Here is an 18119-nt window from a genome sequence, read left to right as displayed (position 1 = left end):
TATCAGCATGAAGCTCCCCTTAACAGTAATAGTCTGCTGCCCCCCAGGGGCAAGAAATAACATGTAGCCATGGTCTCAGTGTGACCTATATCAGTATCAAGCAGAAGTCTCTGATTCAGCCATATGTACTGAGCTTCATCGTTAAGCAAACTCAGTTGTACAGGGGTATTGTCTGAGGTTTGTTTGTTTTTTAAAAAAATATGTTGCTTTTGAATTGCATTGAAAGAAAGCTTGAAAGTTGGTATGGAAAGTTTGTGTTATTCTGACTTCATATGGTGATATGCACTTTTGTTAACTAATCTGTCTGCCTTGACAAAGCAAACCTTTGAATAGCATAATACATATGTATAGGGAAATTTACATGTTTACAGAAACAGCTATGCTGATGTCAAGAATCATCAAAAGGGCTCTTAGTTGCTAATGAGCATTCATTTGAGCAGTAATATACAGTATGTGCCTAAACAAAAAGGGATGCAGTGGTTGTCATCTTTGCCCTTTCCCCTTGCTGATGACCGAATACTGCCCAGCTTAGGGGAAGGAAAGGTTGTTCATTAAAATGCATGAGGCTAATCTACAACACAGTGGCGATGCTTGTGACTATTCAAAAGTTCAGCTGAACATCAGATCTGCTTTGCTAACACTCTTTCTCCACAGGACAACTGAAAGTTAGAAACAACACTCTGGAACCCTGGGGTGCAAAATGCCTTTTGTTTCAGCAGTTACCATTTCACAGCTGCATGTTTTTATTTGCCATATTTGCACCTTCCACATAGGAACACAAGGCAACACACAAGGGGTTATCCCATTTTATTACATAACAAACCCTGTGAGATGTTAACTTGCCCAAGTCGTCTCAGGGATCTGAATCCAAGACAATTGCTCTCTTCGTTCCTTTCTCTCTGACTCCCTTCCCTTCCATGACAATAATGTCATGTGCTAGCTTGCTCCAGGTTCAGATTGGTGCAACTGCACCAATTGAAACCAAGTAGTTTGAACAGTCGCCATCTTAAAAGTGCTTTGGACATCCAGAAAGTTGCAGAATTATAATATCATGTACTTGGGATCAGGATCTGGGTCTGTGGTGCTGTGTATTTGTAATTGTGTCTACACTTTAGTCAGTTCTACTGTTTGGAACAATTTAGTGCAATCTATGCACCAGCTTTCATGGGATACCACACCTGTTGATTGAAGAGGACTCTGTCTTTGTCCCTGCCACAGAGATGTAATAGCCCTTGTATGGAAAACCTATAGCCAAGATTGGTCAAATAAATAGTATGATTATATTTAGTATATATTGGGGATTAGTCCCTATCTGCATCACTTTCTCCACCCAAACTGGGCCAAGAACAAAAGAATGAAACCTGTTTGGTTTTTTTCCCTAATCTGTTCCAAGTAGAATAAGGGATGCATTGATTGGTCATTAGTGATTCACTACATGTAGGCCACAGGTGCTCCTGACGTGTTGGAATTCCCTCATATCCCCTCATGCACAGAGAGAACATGTGAGGGGGTCATACTATATAGCTCAGCCCACTGCCAGTGAACACTGGCAATGACCCCCCACAATCTATGTGCATAGTGGCTGCATGAAGAGACCCTATGCACATATAGATGTTGACCCATAGATCTCCTCCACATGAGGGAGGATCCTAATTGTCCCATGATGCCCCCTTGCACAGAGGAGCTATAAACATCATAGCATAATTTAATGCTATATGAGCTCATGTGCTCCCTTCTTACATCTCTTTTTTCCTTCTCCCAACACATCCTCTGGTTTCTCCCTCACTTCCAATTTACTACTGAACCAGACAAAGGGCAAACTATGGTTTGCACACAAACCATAATTTGCAGACAAATTGGGATTATATACTCAGTTCAAGCCATTGGTTGCAATCCTGGTTTGCCTGCTAACTGGTTTCTACAGACTGTACTAATCTACCTCGTTCATATGTAACTGCAAACTATGGCTTGCTGCTAACCTAAGCATTAAAATATGTAATCATGTAGTGTTCATGTAGTGCCAAACAATGGTTTGAACCAGCCCATTATGGTGTGGCTGATGTCTTTCAAAGAAGCAGATCTCTACCCAGAACATAGCTGGCAGAAAGTATCACAGCACTGTGACACCTTTTTATTGCCCCCTAGTATTATTTAAAAAAGAAAATCACCCCAGCTCACTGCTTGCTAGAAGAATCTAATTTTCTGGTTAGTATCCAGATCATGAAGATACCTGTGCAAAACGGATGGCAGTGTCTTGCAGTAGCCATGTTTATATTTAGTCAGAGAAAAAGTGGGCTATGGGACTGGTTTGGAAAGAAACGGACTGGAACTATTCAAAGAGGAGTTAAAGTGACCTCCGTTTCTAGTTGTGATTAAGGCTTGATGAGAAGAAGACATTAAAACACTGCAGGCTCCATTAGTAGCGAGGAGCAATAGGTACCCAACTTTAACCATACAGAGGATTCCATGCAGATTTTTAATTTACATTTCTAATCCCAGTGCTTCTATACATTCTTACACATATGTTTTCTTCTGAATGAAAGTGATGTTAGCAACATCTAGTTCTATCACTGATTTGGCAGTCTTGCTTCACATAATACACGAGACGACTTTAATCTTAAACTAAATGCAATTTGCTAAAGTGTGGTACACAATGAAATTACGCAATAGACGTTAAAACATCCATCAATTTCAAATTTTTATTTCTTAAAAAAATTAAATTACAGGGGTGAACACAGAGGAAGACACATTTCGGGAGGAAAGTACTTGTGATACAGGGAGTCCCCCTCTTACATTAATTTTCATTTATGGTGAGATGAAGTTTTAAATTAGATTCAGATTGCAAATTACAGCTTCATACAGGCTCCCTGTTGCTTGCATTGAAATGCTTGGATTCCTGAAGATGAAACAATTTTGTTTCCTGTAATAAGACTGGCAAGAGCCATATGTCCCACTGGTAGAATAATAATAAGTGAAGTAAAGGAGACAGGCCTTTTTTTATTCAACTTGGTAAACAGCCAGGATTATATTAAGCTAAAAAATCATGCATGGAAAGAGAATCTGTCATATAGCAGGCTTAAACTTAATCCTGAGTTTACAGATATCTTGTCTCTTCAGATTCCTCAGCACCTGATTAAAAAAAACAGGATTGAAATGCACAGAAGTGACTTGTCAATAGTTGGTCTCCAATAGTTGGTCTCTAAGGTGCGGGTTAAACCACTGAGCCTAGGGCTTGCTGATCAGAAGGTCAGCGGTTCGAATCCCTGTGGCGGGGTGAGCTCCCATTGCTCGGTCCCAGCTCCTGCCAACCTAGCAGTTCGAAAGCACATCAAAATGCAAGTAGATAAATAGGAACCGCCACAGCGGGAAGGTAAACGGCGTTTCCGTGTGCTGCTCTGGTTCACCAGAAGTGGCTTTGTCATGCTGGCCACATGACCTGGAAACTATACACCGGCTCCCTTGGCCAATAATGCGAGATGAGCGCGCAACCCCAGAGTCGGTCACGACTGGACCTAATGGTCAGGGGTCCCTTTACCTTTACCTTTAAGGTGCTACTGGAAGGATTTTTTTTAAATTATTTTTTGTCAATAGTGTGTGTGTGTTTTAAGACATTGATTACTTAGATTTCCACACACTGTCAATATTTTCCCTTTCCTTATTCTAATTTTATATATATATTGGTGAAATGACCTGGCATCCATTGTAGAGAAATGTCTTTTCCTCAAAGGTTAGTTTGCCAACAAAATAGGCTGCTTCAGCATTCAGTTAACTTGCTTGCAATAAATGTGTTGTGGACACACAGTTGCTTACAGTGTTTCACCTCTGGGAATATATTATGCACACAGTTATTATAACTATTGCAACAGTTTGTGCCATTAGATAAATAAATTGATATTTATATCCCATCTGTAACCAAGGTTTGCCGTTCATGGTTTGTCGGGAGCAAAACAAACTAGGACTAGAACTTTGGATGCCATGCTAAGCCAAATGAATCTATGGCTTAGCGCACAGCAGAAGGACCAGGAGAGGAGCACAGCAGCTGCAATCTCCTGGAACTATCAGACTTGTCTGTTCATGATAAGGCATGATTTGGCTTACCATTATGTGCAAACCAACTTGCTGTTGTGCTAAAAGCATGTAGTGGAATCCAGGCCCTTTTAACTCTTGGCTGAGTATAGAAACTTGGATGTGTCAATTATTTGAAAGTTATTTGAAAGTTCCAAAGGCTGAAGGACTGCCCCTTCCCTCCCACATTGCAGGCTATAGCTGTTGCTGCCCATCCTATCACAGGTACTGCACACATTGTTTTGGGAGGGGGAGGCATTTACTATTTGGACTAGAGCAGGCATCCCCAAACTGCGGCCCTCCAGATGTTTTGGCTTACAACTCCCATGATCCCTAGCTAACAGGACCAGTGGTCGGGGAAGATGGGAATTGTAGTCCAAAACATCTGGAGGGCCGAAGTTTGGGGATGCCTGGACTAGAGGATCCTTAAGGTCCCTTCCAACTCCACAATGTTATGATTCTGTTCAGCAAACAACATGCTTTTTTTCTCTTTAAAGCAGCCACGGGAGTCTGCTTTAAAGTGAATGGAGAAAAGTTTTTCTCCTTCTCTCATAATACTAGAATTCATGGACATCCAAGCTTAATGTTGGAAGATTCAGGACAAAGAAAGAAAGAATTTTAATCCCCATGAAGTGCATAGTTAATGTGTCCTCATAGCCACCAACCTAGGTGCCTTTAGATGATGATTGAACAATTACATAGAGGATAAGACTATCAATGCCTACTAGCCAGGATGGCTGCCTCCATAGTTGGAGGCAACAATGCTTCTGAATACCAGTTGCTGGAAGCTACAGGAGGAGAGAGTACTCTTGGGCTTGTGTCCTCCTTGCATGCTTCCTATGCTAGGCATCTGGTTGGTCACTGTGAGAGCAGGAGGCTGGACTATTGAGAACTAGTAGTTCCAGCTTGTGCACAGGTTACTTCCTTTTGGAAACTGCCTAACCTCTTTTGGCATAAGCCATTGGTTTAGGGATTCTTCTGGATTATCCAGTTCCAAGGTCACCCATGCTTGCACCCACATGAAGATCACAGGTGCCACTTGGAATGCAAAACAAGGGCCTCCATATTGCTGCATTTCAAAATGTGGAAGGCATACTAATATCTCTTTGACCTCTTCTCCCCAAAGAGTTCTGATATGTTGTGATACTTTGATATGAGAAAGAGGATGACTGAGGGCTAAATATAACATACAGACAGACCCTATGGACGCAGGTGGCGCTGTGGTATAAACCACTGAGCCTCTTGGGTTTGCTGATCAGAAGGTTGGTAGTTTGAATGCCCACGACGGGGTGAGCTCCCATTGCTCTATCCCAGCTCCTGCCGACTTGGCAGTTCGAAAGTATGCCAATGCATGTAGATAAATAGGTACCGCTGGGCAGGAAAGTAAACAGTGTTTCCATGCGCTCTGGCACTTGTCACGGTCCTCCATGCACCAGAAGCAGTTTAGTCATGCTGGCCACATGACCCGGAAAGCTGTCTGCGGACAGACACCATCTCCCTCAGCCTGAAAGCAAGATGAGCGCCACAACCCCATAGTCGCCTTTGACTGGACTTAACCATCCAGGGGTCCTTTACCTTTACCTTTACAGACAGACCCATATAAGCAATGAAACAAAAGTCTGCTTACCACTTGTCCTTGTTATCACTGCAATTTCAAGCAAAGAGAATCTGCCGCATCAATCAAAAGCTCTTATTCCACCTCTGGAAAAAGAGTTTCATGAAGCTAAATGCCACCTCCCACCATCCAGCTTCTACTTTATCTCAACTATTGTAGTTGTAAACGTGATTGCTTGATATTTTCAGTTCTCCCATCTTTTCCTGGGTTTAGCCATTACTCAGAAACAGGGCTAATGCATTAGATGTCTTAGCAAATCCATCACTCTTATTGTGTCTGCTTCTAGTCATGTGGTCTGTAATAGATATTTCATATTTCACTTTCCTTTCTCTCTCTCTCTCCTATCTCTTTGTCCTTTCCTAATCACCATCCCCAACAATATTTGCCAGGAGGTACATTTCTCCAGCATACAGTTTCCTGTGGATTCTAGATTAGATACCATTTTTACCCCCTTATGTACTGTATTGTATACTGCTGACTTATGTAAACGACATTGTTGTAAACTGATAAGGCTTTGCATTCTGCTCTTGTATTCATCTCTACCTTCTCACTAATTTCTTGCTAGGGTACTGCCAAATATTTCAGCTCTGTTTTTTTTAACTCCTCAGGGCCCAAACAGATGTTACACAGAATTGCCACTGCTCTGTATGTCTTCGTTCTCTTTCTTATAGCATCTAATACAAACAACGCATGACATTATTGCACTGTGCTCCTCCCTCCACTGCTATCCAATGACAGAAGGAGGAGTAGGGAGATGCGAAGTGCAATTATATCATGTTAGCATCAGACATTCCAAGAAACAGTCAAGTGACAGAGTGAACAGCATCTATATTTCTCTTTTAATTGCTTATTCGGAACTCTGGAAAATAATTTAAAGTGTGTGATGTGTGCACAAGTCTGTTAAAAACAGATAGTAAGATACCATGTTACCAACAACCTGCAAAGACATTGTTGATGGGGATATGACATATTTCTTGTTATCATTATTGTGTTGGAAATGGCTGAGGCTAGATAAGACCTGCACAGCTTGTGAAGTCCATGCTATTTTTGCATTTAGTATTATCAGTTTTAGCAAAACTAAAGTTCTCCCCAACCAGCACAGATAAGGAACATTCCTTTTCCCGAAGAGACTGTCATCCAAAGATGAGGCACACAAAGCAAGACAAAAGATAGCTTTTTCGAAGTGAGCGTAGATATTGTTGATTAGAAAGACATGCTTGCAATTAGGCATCACTGTGGCATTTCAGTGGCAGGCTTGGAATAAGATCCGATATGAATGGCGTTGTCAGTTCAGCAGGAGCTATAGGTGCCATTGTAGCACTGATTTCCTCCATCCTTACTGTGCCATTGCTGAAAAAAAAGGTACATTTGTGTTGCATTGTGGAGGGCACAAAAGATGCAGAGTTGGTTAATGTGGGTGAACAATATCTTCTTCTCGAGCCAGCTATCCAAATAGGACTCAAACCACTCTTGGAGTGCCCACTCCCACCTCTGACAGCCACTCCAGAAGAATACCATAAATGATGGTATTTAAGGTCACCAAAAGATCAAAGGGAATCACCATGGCAGGGAGAGAATCAGAGAACTGTAGAGCTGGAAGGGGACCATGAGGGTAATCTGGTCGAATCCCCTGTAATGTAGGGATCTTTTGCCCAACATGGGGCTCAAACCTACAACCCTGAGATAAAAGAGTGTATCTCTCCTGACAAAGGTGACCAATGTGGTTTGTGTGCCAAACCAAATCTGAACCCAGACTGAAACTAATTCAGAAAATTTGTCTCATCCAATAGTGCCTGGATTTGGTCAGCAACCACCCTTTCAAGAACCTTGACTGGGAAGGTCTATAATTATTCAAATCTTCCAAGTCCATGGAAGGTTTCTTAAGGAGTGGTCTTCCTACCACCTCTTTCAGGTGACCTGGAACTACCCTCTCTCACAAGGAGACATTGATCACCTTCCTGGCAAAATTGGTTATCCCCTCCTTGCTAGATTTTACCAACCACAAAGAGCAAGACACCCGCACCAGTACAAATACCTGATCCATGTGTTTGAGCCATAGCAACTGAAGCTGATCCTGAGGGTTCCACAGGGTCATTTGAGCCAGCATGTAAAAGGCCACAAACCATACAGAAATCTCTATAGAAGAGCATATAGGTAATGCAATGGATGCAGCAAAAAGAGAGAGAATATATCCACAGCCTTCACTGCCACTGAGAAGTCTTGATCATGAGCACACACTAGGCTTGTCATGGTGGCAATGAAGCCCAGAACTGCTCTGGATCTGGTGGTCTCAACATGGATATTGAAATCCCCCGGTACTGGCAGCTCAGAGGTTTTCAGTACCATGCTTAAGACCCCATCTGTTACATCTAGGCAGCATGGTAGGTGGTACATCAGCATGTTTTTTATTATAATTATTATTATTATTAATATTATTATTATTATTATTGACCACTACAAGGAGCACTAACACAGAAAAGTGCTTTTAGAAGCCTTAGTGAAGTGACTGTAATTTTTAAAGTAACCCAGTCCTTGGTGTATAGGGTTGCCATATTCCCAAAAGTGAAAATCCGGACAAATTTATTTTCTTAAAGAATTGCCCTAGTTACTGGACATTTTGCCAATTCGGCAAAAATTCGCCCAGATGCCATTTTGACGGTCTGATTCCAGGATGTATCCAAGAAAACTCGGATGTATGGCAGCCCTGTTGGTGTAGCAAAATTCTCTACCCGCTTCATGCCACGCATAGGCATAACAATCCTGACAGATAAGGTTATTCATATTGATTTTTTTTTTTTTTTACGGAAACAGATAGTGAGGCTAAGGGCAATTTGCTCACTTCCACTTAATGAGCACATGGCTGAATAAGGATTTGAACCAAGTCACCCAGAACCAATCCCAACCAAAGATTAAATCGAAAATTCGCCTCAGAATTCATCATTTTTAGTGAATGTTATTATCACATTGGTATAATAGATGCTTTGGTTACCCCAATGACTTGTTAGTATTACTGTTTCTTAGATAATTTATACCTCACCAGATGCTTACACTATGTTAAATGAGATTCCTCACCAAATTTATATTAAAACAGAAAACCCACCCTTTAAAATGACAAAAAAGGGTACACCTCACCTGAAAGCAGCCACAATTATAGCCATAAAACCCACATCTGAAACCTACACAATTGCTGAAATAAGTTGTATTTATACTTTCCCCAAAACTAGCAATACAGCTGGCACTGCAAATTTCTGCAGGACAGCATGGCAAAAGTGATGGGGCAATTGCTGAGAATGCCCTGTTCCTTGTCCCCATCAGTAAAGATGGGATTGAGCATATGGCTTCCTCCAATGATCTTATTTTACAAGGAGGTCCATGTCAGAGAAGAGTATCCCATAAGTAACCAGAGCCCAGGTGATTTAATAACCCAGGATGATCAGTCGGATGTTACAAGATGTAAGAATTGTGCAAAATATCAGTGAGACCAGTGCACTTATGTGAGGGTGTGGCCTGACCACAGAACTGTTAAGAACCATTTTAAGAACTGAAAATGGTAGGAACCAGCTTAGGAGTAATCTAACCTGAATGTTAGAGTGAAAAACAACAGAGAAGATGCAAGGAATACTTGGCATGTGCAGCAAAAAAGAAACACAAAAGCCTTGGTTAGAACAAGTGCTTCCTAAGACTGTGCTTGGATGAGAGATGGTGGGGTGATGAAGTGGCATAAGATGGTTGGGGGGAGATGGAGCAGCCTGGATGATGTATTTTTCCTATATTGGGTGTGTGCTAATGGATGTGCTCTCACAGACTCTTTTGGACTCTGTCCGGTAATGCATTACTGAATAAAGTCTGGCTAATTAGGAATCTGGTGTGAGCCTCCCTATTGAACCACATTCATCGATGAACGTTAATGATAGGAGATGGTTTCTGAATGGTTTCAAATCTCTCTTCAGCTTTTGGAATATAATACCCAGCATAATTTGGAAGAGTAAGGGCCAGGGAAACAATTCTGCAGTTTTGACCAGAGAGAAAGTAAGAGACTAAGGCTGTAAATCTAGACACATTTACATAGGAATAGGTCTCATTGAATCCGTGGGACTTTTATGAAACACTACAGAGAATGATGTAAATGCTACAAAGCATACTTGCCTGGGAGTAAATGAGCACATCTGAGTAAACATGCATAAGATTGTGCTGAAAGGTTCAAACTTCATGGGTTCTGTTATTTTCTTCCTTTCTGTGGAACAACCAAAATCAGCCTGAATAGGCTGTAAGTTGAGTGCAGAAAGAAGTTACTTGATCATTTTCCGCCAGTTGCTTTTCAGCTCAGAAACACCCTTCCCAAGCTGCTTCTTCACTTGTATAAAGAAAGATAAGATAAGGTAAGATAAAACTTTATTCGCATTGCCAATGGCCATAGTAACAATAAAATATTACAGTACAGTACCTCATGTTGCGTATGGGATCCGTTCCGGAGCCCTGTACACAACATGAGCAGTACGCAATATGAAGCGGCGTGTCTGCTCTTGTGTGTGGCGTGATTCGGCGCTTCTGCACATGTGCATGACATCATTCGTCGCGTCTGCGCATGCACGAACCGCCAAACCCGGAAGTAACCCATTCCGGTACTTCTGGGTTCGCCGCGTGCGTATCCCGTGTCGTACGCAACCCGCAGCATTCGTAACAAGAGGTATGACTGTATACACAGAAAAATAAATTTGATATAAGAGCACAATTTAAAGTCCTGAATCAGCAGTCAGTTAGTGGCCCTTATTCTGATTGCCCCTGCTATGAACCTAGCAACCTTTGCTGTTATCTGCTCATTTTGATCTGATAGAAGAAAGGACATTGTGGCAATGGTTGACCACCCTGGGATGGTTAGTACGAGTGGGGTGATGATCTCGTTCCTCAGGCCTTTGTAGAGAGTGCAAGACAGGAGGATGTGTGCCACTGATTCGGTGCTACTGTCTCCACAGAAGCAAAGACATTCCTCAGGCGGGATCTTTTGGAATCGACCCTCAAGTACAGCAGATGGCAAAATATCCAGTCTTGCAAGTGCAAAAGCACATCTGTATTTTGGGATAATATGTTTGTGCAGATATGGAGCCAGAGAATCAAAATGGATAGGTGGAAAATGAACATACCAAGGGCAGAATTTCCTTATAGTGGCCAGGTTGTTCTGATGCTCGATATCTTTTAGACCAGGGGTCAGCAAACTTTTTCAGCAGGGGGCCGGTCCACTGTCCCTCAGACCTTATGGGGGGCCGGACTATATTTTGAAAAAAAAAATGAACGAATTCCTATGCCCCACAAATAACCCAGAGATGTATTTTAAATAAAAGGACACATTCTACTCATGTAAAAACATCTGATTCCCAGACCGTCCGCGGGCCGGATTTAGAAGGCGATTGGGCCGCATCCGGCCCCCGGGCCTTAGTTTGGGGACCCCTGTTTTAGACGTTGGCCAAATAGACTGTTTGCTTTGGGTAGGGCCCATAGTGAGTAGGGGATAGGCCACAAGAGTGGAGTTTTTGATAGACAGTTTTAAGCCAGGCACTATTATAGGAGTCTTGAAGTACTAGGGATAGTAAACCGGGGGTGGGGGGTGGGTGGGTTGAGTTTAGGTACAGCCACAAGTTAAAAGTTATTTGCCAAGTCTGTACTTCTACTGCAGGGAGACTTGCCTCCAGTCGTAATGATGCGTTTGGGATGCATGGCGGTATAGAAAAAATCTGCCTTAGAAACTTTGGTTGAACAGCTTCCAAAGTGCTAAAGTGGTTACCAGTCCAAATCTGAGCCCCGTATAGTAACTATGCTAGGGGTTTAGCTTGGAAGACTTCTAGGGCTGATGGTATATGTTTGCCACCCTTTGTATGGAAAAAGTGAGTCAAAGTTTTGGCACTTTAGGATGCTTTTTCTTTTGCACATTTTTGGTGTGCTCCCCATGACCCCGTGGACTAGAAGATAAGGCCCAAATATTTGAAAGCTTTGACCTGTTTGATTGGCTGATTGTCCATTCGCCAACTGTGGGGCCTATATTTTCTTGAGAAAACCATAACTTGTAGAATTTTCCACTAGGGTCAGAAGTAACTCATTTGTTATCGTTAAGATTTTTTTCCATGTTGGATAGGGCCGTGCATATCAAGTGGACCTGGTCCTGCAGATAGCCGCCTCTCTCCTCTGTTTGGGTACCTTTCGAAGTAACGTGCTGACTTTGAAGGTTTTTTTCCAAGCTCAGAAGGCAACCTTTGTGTTGTTAAATCAGTTATATTTGCCTTATAGGCATTCTCAGCTAAGGCCAGTTCTTGGGCCAGGCTTATTGAGTAGTTTATACGGTATTCTCGGTATTCTCGGGATCTTGTCGGAGCTCTTTAAGCTGAGTTGACCAATCACAGTGGAAGGTGGAAGAATAGCCTCATCTAAAATTAACCCATTCAGGTCCCTCTTACTCTCTTCCTTTTGCAGAAAATAATGAGTAATTTTACTCTGTCTCCTTCGGGTTTCTGTGGAACTGATTAATAAGACTGGCATGATTCCCAGATATTTGCAGTTCTTTCTAGTAAGTACCATAGTAAATATAGTTGGTTATCAACGGTTTGCGGAAGTCAATTATCTCTGAATATGTTGGCCTTGAATTTGCAAGGCCAGAGTCAGTGCCATCCAGCAGGAAAAAAAACACTTTGGGGGTTCACTGTAGCTGCCACCTGGACTCACCACAATTCTGACGATTAGGGTGTTTCTTTTCCTTAATTTATAGTTTGTATCTTATAAAGTTTGACATGACCTTTCGTTTGGCAGTGCCTGGCAAGGTGCTCAACCCAGCCCAGCCCAACTTCTTGCAGCCTCGCAATATAGGGGAGTTAGAGCAATAAAATAACGAGATAAAACAATATTAAAACAACAAAATGCAGCACTAGAAGAAGCACTAAAAGAAGTTAAAAAGTAAAACGGAAGAGAGGGATAAAAACAAGTACTGAGGGTTGGTTATAGAGCAAAAACTTGCCTTGGAGTGAGCCTTAGAGCTGAAGACCCTACTCCTACTCCTCAGATCCTGGTGTGAGGACAATCTGGCTGCAACATCTGTCACCCCATTGATCACCAGGGTTGATTCGGCTGATCTGGCTGGCTAGGTGGGTGTCTTCCTCCCTCACCACTCCATGTGTGTTCCTCCCGAAGCTGCATGCTCAATGGAAGAGGACGACCATCCCAGATAGAAGTGTACCATTCTTCGGTCAAGGGTATACAGTAGCTGCGTTCCCCTGCTAGAACCTGCAAACAAGCTCAAGGTATAAATAAAGATATGGGGAAATGAGTGGTGATGAGCTGGAGAGGAATGATTAATGCCTCTCTTTATCTGCCTTTCCTCTGGTCCTGAATGCAACCTACCCAGGCTGGTTTTGATTTAGAAGAAGAAGAAAAACACAGAGAAAAGAAACACATAACTGTGGAATATATAGTTTGAGCTTGACAGAGAGTCAAAGGTAAAGGGACCCCTGACCATTAGGTCCAGTCGTGACCAACTCTGGGGTTGTGGTGCTCATCTCGTGTTATTGGCCGAGGGAGCCAGCGTACAGTTTCCAGGTCATGTGGCCAGCATGACAAAGCCGCTTCTGGCAAACCAGAACAGCACACGGAAACGCCGTTTATCTTCCCGCTGTAGCGGTACCTATTTATCTACTTGCACTTGATGTGCTTTTGAACTGCTAGGTTGGCAGGAGCTGGGACCGAGCAACAGGAGCTCACCCTGTCGCAGGGATTCAAACCACCGACCTTCTGATCAACAAGCCCTAGGCTCTGTGGTTTAACCCACAGCGCCACCCGCGTCCCCTTGACAGAGCGTTAGGAGGTAGTTAAAGGAGAAGTACCTTGTGGCTTGCTTTGATGCTGGCATAGCAGTTTTGGGTGCCTGCTATATGATATGAGTGCCTCTTTGCTTCCAATGTGCTTTGCTTGTGTTACTAACATGCAAACACATACACACAAAGGAAACTAAACCTTGGAGTACTAAATCTGGGACTTCTCACTGCTTGGGAAAGAGAGGAGCACAAGCAACATATCTGGTGGCCCAAACTCTTTTGGCTAAAGCCTTATTAGCTTCAGTGGGACCATGTCCCTTTGAACCCTTATTGAATCACTCTCATTTTAAACTCTCTGCAAACTATCCTCTGCCTCCAGCTTTGATAGTCATTCTGATAATGCATTATCTGCAGAGGTCCCTTGCTCTCAAATTGATGGTTGATGAGGGTCCCTAAGCACTTTGCTGAAGAGAACAAACACAAACAGTAATTACTGATAGAAGCACAATAGCAGGCCCATATAAATCATAAAATTGTAGAGTTGGAAAGGACCCCAGAGGGTCATCTAGTCCAACCCCCTGCAATGAGGAATCTCAGCTAAAGCATCCATGGTAGATGGGCCACCCAACCTCTACTCAAAAAGCTCCAAGGAAGGAGAGGCCGCTACCTCCTGAGGGAGTCTGTTCCACTGCTGAACAGCTCTTAACTGCAAACAGTTCTTCCTGGTGTTTAGCTGGAATCTCCTTTCTTGTAACTTGAAGCCACTGGTTGAATTCCCCCCCCCCCCGAACAGGAGAAAGGTGGGACTGGGAGAGAAAAAGTTTCGTCAAGTTAGTTGCCAAACAATATGGAAATATCTCATTGATATCATTCCTTGCTTCCCCTTAAGCCAAGCACATATGAATGGGCATTTAAAAATGAATGAGCCTGGAATCATTGTGTGTAAAATATGCAAGTAAAAACCAAATCCAGCATGGTAGGAAATATGCTGATCTTGTTGAGATGCTCAACAGCAAGTTCATAGGCAAATAAATATTAAATAGGGCAGAAAACATAGCTCATCATCAGTTTCTATATATAAAGTATGACATCTGACCTCATTCACCAGCAAAGACGTTCAGTCCATAGTCCATCTCCTGGGGTGTGTGTGTGTGTGTGTGTGTGTGTGTGTGTGTGTAATTGGAAGGGGACACAACAAAACCCTTTGGCATCATTTCAGGGGACCACTGGGGTGGTAAGTTTAAACAAATAGAATTATTGGAAATTCCCTTTTTGGTGCTATTTCAAAATGGATTGTGGGTCCCTCCCTTTCCCCCCATCTAATCACCCCTTCAGGACAGCACCAAATACTGCAAGTCGCCAACCCCTTGCCAGTAGGATTTTGTAGGTGAAGACCAGAAGCTTCCAAGACATTCATACATCTATAAATATAAATGACTAGACAATAGCTCCTTTGCTGGCTTTTTATTTAAAGTTTGTATTTGTAGGACTCCGACAAAGTGTTTGATAATGCTGACTGCAAAGCCCCTGCTGCTAGAGATATAGTATGTTACATGCCCAATTCCCCATGAAAAATAAGAAAAGCCTCTTGTGGATAATTTACAGTGAATCATTTTCTTCCTTGCGTGTATGTGTGTGTGTGTGTGTGTGTGTTTGTGTTCAGTTGAAATCCCAGCTGTATTATTGAGGAAAGCAGTTTAGCTAAATAGCCTTCAGTACATCTCTGTTTTGTCGTTCACCTGTTGTTTTTTATTCTGTTGAATGAATGAGTGAAAGGCCTTCTTTAAAGCCTTCAGCTTTATTTGACAATAATGAAAATGCAAAGACAGAACAGAATTGTAAAGGTTTGTTTGCATGTGTGGATGACATACTGGGGTGATTCTGGCTCTGCTTATGCCACCCACTGATGCTGAGCTAAATTCCATCTCCCCTTACCAATCCGAAGTTGTGCTTGTCATCAGCTGGAATGGGACCAGGTTTTCACTCCAAACCTTCAGAGCAAGGAAATGATCATTTCAGATGAAACAGCCCTGTACTCATTGTTTTCATGTTGCCCACAGACAATAGCACACCCCATTAGACTTTCATTTCCCACCCAGGCAAATAGTGAATAGTCCTATTTTCCACAACTTGACTTTAGGCTCCAGCTTCTTCATTTTGTCAAGTATTTACCACACTTTTGACTGTAGCTGAATTTTAAAAACCATGTGCTTTGTTCTCTAGATTCAGAGATTATACAAATCTGGTTTAAAATGTATGTTCTTGCAGTAAAATCGTATGAATGTTTTCTTGGAAGTCAGTCAAACTGTGCTTGATGGGGCTTACTCCCAGGTCTACAGAAATACAGCCTAGGCGATCGTGTGATTAAAGAGTTTTAAGATGGCACTTAGGGGATGTTGACTAAATCTACACAATCCTAACTTTGGTGAGAGCTTCCATTCAAGAGAATGGGAACTTGAAAGTTTGATTGCTCCAGTATACAGGGGTACCTCTACTTATGAATAACTCTACTTACAAATATTTCTACTTACGAACGGAGCTCCGTCCACCATCTTGGATGTGGTTTAGATAGGATTTTTTCTACTTACGAATTTTTAGATAGGGTTGCTTCGACTTACAATTTTTTTCTCCCAATGCATTCCTATGGGATTCGACTTACAAATTTTTTTGACTTATGAATGTACGTTCGGAACACATTAAATTCGTAAGTAGAGGTACCACTGTAATTGCAATCAAAGGGTGGTCGTCTTCTTTCTTCTTCGGCGATCACTCGTAGCCGAGTAAGATTGTCTTCCATAAACATGTTTTTAACATTGAGTATATAAGTGACGTTGGAAAATGTCGATCACTTCTCCTACCTGGGCAGTTATCTTTCCACAAGGGCCGACATTGATGCCGAAATCCAGCATCACCTGAGCTCTGTGAGCTCAGCTTTCTCCCGATTGAAGTGCAGAGTGTTTGAGGACTGGGATGTTTGCAGGGAAACCAAAATGCTTGTTTATAAAATGCTTGTTTAAAAAGCTATTGTACTGCCAACCTTACTGTATGCTTGTGAAACATGGACCACTTATAAACACAATCTCCAACTCCTCGAAAGATTCCATCAAAGGTGTCTCCAAAAATTTTTACACATCACTTGGGAAGACAGGCAAACTAATACCAGTGTACTGGAAGAAGCAAAAATAGCCAGTGTTGAAGCAATGATTCTTCAACATCAACTTCGTTGGACTGGTCATGTTGTGCGGATGCCTGATGATCGTCTTCCAAAGCAACTACTCTATTCCGAACTTAAAAATGGAAAGTGTAATGCTGGTGGTCAACAAAAGAGGTTTAAAGACTGTCTCAAGGCAATTTTTTTTAAAATGTAGTATAAATACCAACAATTGGGAAACACTTGCCTGCGACCGCTCCAGTTGGAAAACCAAAGGTGCCATCAGCATTGAAGACACTCAAACTCAGGATGCAAGGGAGAAATGTGCTAAGAGGAAGGCACGCTTGGCAAATCCACACCGTGATTAACTCCTGCCTGGAAACCAATGTCCCCACTGTGGAAGGACGTGTGGATCCAAAATCAATGCTAGTTCTACTCAGAGTAGACACATTGACGTTAATAGACTAACTTAGGTTTAATAATTTCAATACGATTGCTCTGCAAAGGACTTAATTGAATGCAACCCAGGGTTTTGTTGTTGTTGTTGTTGTTGTTGTTTGGCTTCTGTTCTCTTACAATATGATTCATTACTATTTGAAGACACCATGGGACCTCTGTCACACAGAGAGCCTCCAGTGTGAAGCAGGAATGGTCACTTGTGTTGCAGCCCTGTTTGAATCATTCTTATTCACATTTATTGAAGGAGATAAATTCTGTAACTTAGACTTTTACATGGTGCTCGTGAAGAAGTCCTAATCACGTGGTTTCAGATTTGTGATGTAGATGTGCCTGTGACAGAACCATTGGTCATATTAGTCAACTTGCTGTATGTTTATATGTTTTCCAAACCCGAGTATTTCCAGGCTTGGTACATTAATACTGCAGTTGGCCTAGCCAAACATCCATTTCAAAGATTTAATTGCCAGCAAGGCTACAAGTCTTACACTTTGTGCAAACTTATTAGTCTACTTACACCATAAACTAAAGGGCAATCATTTTATTAAACTGCTTTCTTCTCACTAATCCTGACAGTCTATATGGTGTATGACCTGTTCATCTATGCATTTTAAATATATCTCTCTAGATATAATTTCATCCCAGCCTTTAATTGAGCTTACTTTCTGTCCTACACACAATATTATATAGATAAAAAGTGGCAATCCTTTGTACAAATTTATTGATGCACACATTTTATGTGAAAGAAAAACTCTCATAGAGGTTTCAAGACTATCACTATTCTTCCCCTGATGGTCTATCTGCTCCAGATTTATAGAAATATCTCTTTTTTTTCTTTTTCTTTTTTGCCAGAGTATGATCTGGGATATATTTATTTTCAGATACATTGCTTAAAGCAGCATAGTTTTAAATAACAAAAGATATATTATGTCTGTAGGTATATTCCCATTCTTCCCCATTGCTAGCAAATCCATCATTTCCCTTTTCCTCTCATTTAATCATTATAGGAGATTGTGAAAAGGGATGTATTAAATTAAGA

General features: G+C 41.9%; 1 protein-coding gene across 1 annotated transcript in view; it reads left to right on the top strand.

Moving 5' to 3' along the window:
- The window catches only part of B3GAT2 (beta-1,3-glucuronyltransferase 2), a 242474-nt gene that overhangs the window by 146435 nt on the left and 77920 nt on the right, over positions 1 to 18119 (top strand). The gene's annotated exons all lie outside the window — the stretch shown is intronic.

The sequence above is a fragment of the Zootoca vivipara genome, chromosome 3 (genome assembly GCF_965207765.1).
Source record: "Zootoca vivipara chromosome 3, rZooViv2.hap1.1, whole genome shotgun sequence".
Classification (NCBI taxonomy): Eukaryota; Metazoa; Chordata; class Lepidosauria; order Squamata; family Lacertidae; genus Zootoca; species Zootoca vivipara.
The sequence above is the reverse complement of the archived record's forward strand: the minus strand, read 5'-3'. Positions and strand labels throughout refer to the sequence as shown.